General features: G+C 36.0%; 1 pseudogene; it reads right to left on the bottom strand.

Moving 5' to 3' along the window:
* Nucleotides 1–1,164: 1,164 nt before the first annotated feature.
* Nucleotides 1,165–1,791, bottom strand: LOC118625816 (annotated as a pseudogene).
* Between the last annotated feature and the right edge of the window lie 2,391 nt (nucleotides 1,792–4,182).

The following is a 4,182-nucleotide window of genomic DNA, read 5'->3' on the forward strand; positions in this document are numbered from 1 at the left end:
ACATAGACTCTTGGGCTTTGAAGGCATAATTCTCACTGTCTGTGTAAAATAACAGCAACGACAACAAAAATGCAAAACATAAATCACAAACATAAACCGGAGCTGCATATGTGACCATTAAGTATGAAGTTTGACAATGTATGTTTATAATATAAGGGCTGTGGATGTGTTAATGATTTTTATTGCCTAAATTGTTCGATTCAACTAGGAAAGCATTGGTTTAACATTGACTACATACAAAGTACTGCACAAGAACTGTAGGTAATTCAAAGATGAAAGAGACTGGCCCCTGACCTCCAAATGCTCAGATGTTGTAGGTAGAATAATACAAATGCTTTTTGAAATTGCACATAGCCAGAAGGCTCTGTCAGAATTATTATGAATGTACAAATAAAATTTTTTAAAACACGAGAAAGGAAACGTTTATACTCCCATTAGCCTTATAAAAGTATAGTGTTAGAGTAATTTTTTCAATGTTTGTTTCTATCTCTGCATTATTATAGACTAGCATAGTGCCTACCTATGCAAATTAGGCATTAAATAATATTTGATCAAATGAAAATTGAGGGAGAAGTGTTGAAATCTTTTAGAGAGAAGATAGAATCCATTGATTTAATCAGATGTTTATGAATCTCTCTCTACTGAAGATATAGCACTTGACAAGATGATCACATAGTCACAGTCCTTGTCCTCAATGAAGCTTCTGGTCTGGCAGCCTTTGAATGTTGAAGGCATCCAATAAACTGTAATTACTAGTCAAGCGTCACACTGGAGAGGGGACAAAAAATATCTAAGAGAAAGAATAAAACCCCATTTATGCTTTGTTCATATAGCAGAAATTTAAAACAGTTTTCCATGGATACTAGCCAATTTTTCTTTCCTTTAAAGTAGTCTTTTTTTACCCATTTGTAAGTTAGGCACCTCAGGTTTCTTGGTATTCCTATTGACCTTGTATTGTCTGTGTAACTGGCCCAGGTTTTTCATTACCTCTATAAAGGAAGAGTTTTTTTATTAAATCTAGATAGAATGACCAGTGCTTTGCTGAAATCCATCCACACTAAACATTTTTCTGGCTTTAATTTTAACATTTGGTTTGAGTCACGTATAAGTCACTTAGTAGAACATTTAAAATATTTTGCTTCATGTCCTTGTTCTTTGATGGCCTCAAATTGGGAAACTTACCTTCTTTCTTTTAAAGACTTTGGTCACATGTAAGTAGAAGACGTCATAGTAGAGAATGGTTTGTACCACTCCAGATACCACTGTAATTTAGTTGTAGAGATTCTCAGTCAGGTACTGCCTGATCCAGTTAGCTAGGTAGAATGCCAGGTACACGTACAGCCCAAAAAAGACCAAGTAGTAAGTTGCAATGGTCTTGGCCTCTCCACTCTTGCTGATTGTGAAGAGCTAGGCAGGAGGGCCACCGACTCCAAGTAGATGGAGAAAGTCTAGAGGATCCCCAGGGGGTTCTCCAGGAAGGAGAGGCCAATGACAGATACCAGAAGAAACCAGGTGGAGTGTGTCATGCTCACTGTCAAATGTTTTCTGAAATTTCCCATGGATCATGTACACTGTGACATAGGCACAGAGGAGAAAAACCACCTCATGACTGTGCTGTAGATGGAGATGAAGTTAATGAACAGGTCCAGGTACCTGGCGGTGAAGAGAAGAGTGAATGGATTGGCTCTTCTCAGAGATGCCTGTGCAGCACTAGGACCTTCAGATCTTTCCCAGGAGGAAGATCATGGCCAGGAGGTGGCTCCGGTCTCCGGGGATACAAAATATGTCCATGGTCTGATCAGCTGGCCCTACGCCTACACACAGCCAGCTCCTGGGAAACTTTCTGGCAGGACAAAGGGCTGCCACCTCCCCTGCCTTGCTTATTGGCCCTACGTGCCCCAGCTGGCACTCTGCCTGGAGGTCTGTGCTAGCAGTGCACTCTCAGCCATGCCCTGATGTGGCCAGTAAAGAAGTCTTTTCTAAAAAATAATTTTTTATTTTTTAATTACAGTTGACATACAATGTTATATTAGTTTCAAATGTACACTCCAGTAATTAGACATTGTATAACTTACTAACCAATCATCCGGATAAATCGTGTACCCATCTGACACCATATATAGTTACTGAAATATTATTGGTTATGTTCCCGACGGTGTACTTTACATCCCCATGACTGTGCTGTAACTATCAATTTGTACTTCTTGATCACTTCACCTTTTTCATCCATCCCCCCAAATTCCACCCCATTTGGAAACCATCAAAATGTTCTCTGAATCTACGACTCTGTTCCTGTTCTGCTTGTTTGTTGATTTTGTGTTTTTAGATTCCATTCTTGATAGATGTGTATTTATTGCCATTTTACTGTTCCTGGTTTTGAGTCCTTTTCAACGACAGAGGTAGAGAGGTAAAAAACGTGATTATAGGGTGCAAAGTAGGTGAGTTTGTCTGAAACAGAGTTTAAGAAGGAAAGTGTGACAATGCAGGAAGAAGGAAAACTTAAGAGAGTCTTGAGTCAGATCATGAAAAGCTCTAAATACCGTGCTAAGGAGTTTGCACTTGATCTGGTAAACAGTGAGAAACAAAGCTTTTAGAACAAGAAAATGTTTCAACAAAAATAAGGTTTGGGGAAGATTAGCCTGCAATTCTTGACAGGATAGACTGGCTGAAACTTTGAGAGATGTTAGTCAGATTATTTAGTACCATTTCAGAACCACAAGGGTGCAAGTTCCATGAGAGCATTGGCTATGTGGTATTCAATAAATAGTTGTTGAATTAATTAATGATTATGTTTCTCCTACTGGAAAAATCTGTAGTTATGAATTCCAAGTTTAGTATAAGACTTGACCAGGAATTTTACAATATATATACTGACAATATTTTCTATTTAGAACACCTTGGAAATTTTCAAATCTATTTATAATCTCTGATGTCAGTTAGAAAAAAAAAAAGCTAATTTACAATTAATTATTCAACCATTATTTTATCCCATGGGTAAGACTAATGAACATTAGATTATAAAAGACAAGTGTGTTGATAAGGGAAAGAATAGCAGATTCTAAAGATAAATTGTGGCTCATACCTTTACTAGGCTCAATAAACAATCTTTGAATATAATTCAGTCACTGAGTTGCTATGTTAAAATAGGAAAAATTGTATGTTTTCTAATTTTATGATAAAGAAATGTTTTTAAATTAAAAAATAATTGACAAATATACTTATATATATTTAAAGTCTACAATGTGATGATATATCTGTTGATAGGTCAATAGGTTGATTGATCCATAGATAGATTGTGAAATGACTACCAAGATCAAGGTAATTAACACATGTATCACCTCACATAGTTAATGTGTGTGTGTGTGTGTGTGTGTGGTAAGAATGCTTAAGATCTACTCTCAGTAACTTTCAAGTATACCATACAATATTATTAACTAAAGTCACCATGCTGTATATTAGATCCTCAGATCTTATCCTTCTTATAACTGAAAAATTGGACCTTTTGACTTATGTCACCCCATTTTTTCCTCTCCCCAAATGCTGTCATCCACCATTCTATTCTGTCTATGAAATCAGTGTTTGTTTTTTGTCTTTCTCTGTCTGACATTTTACTTAGCACAATGTCCTCCAGGTTCATCCATATTGTTGCAAATGGCAGGATTTCTTAATTTTTTATGAAGATTTTTATTATATATATATTTTTATTTTTATTCATTCATTCATTGGAGAACACATTTAAGTTGCTTCCTTGTCTCAGTTATATATGAATAATGCTGCATAGGTATAACTTTGACATACTGATTTCAATTCCTTTGGATATATGTCCAGGAGTGAGAGTGCTAGCTCATATGGTGGTTGCATTTAACATTTTTTGAGGAACTATCAAACTATTTTCCATATTGGCTGAAACAATTCACATTTCCATCAATAATATACAAGGATTCCCTTTTCTCTACACTTGTCTCTTGTCGTCTTGATGATAGCCATTTTAATAGGCGTGCGATAATACCTCATTGAGGTTTTCATTTCCATGTCCCTGGTTATCAGTGATGTTGAGCACCTTTTCATATACCTGTTGGGCATTTGTATATCTTCTTTGGAAAAAATGTCTATTCAGGTCATTTGTTCATTTTAAAAACGAGATTATTTGCTTTTTTGCTACTGAATTATATAAGTTCTTTG

This window comes from Molossus molossus, unplaced genomic scaffold (assembly GCF_014108415.1).
Source record: "Molossus molossus isolate mMolMol1 unplaced genomic scaffold, mMolMol1.p scaffold_m16_p_11, whole genome shotgun sequence".
Taxonomy (NCBI): domain Eukaryota; kingdom Metazoa; phylum Chordata; class Mammalia; order Chiroptera; family Molossidae; genus Molossus; species Molossus molossus.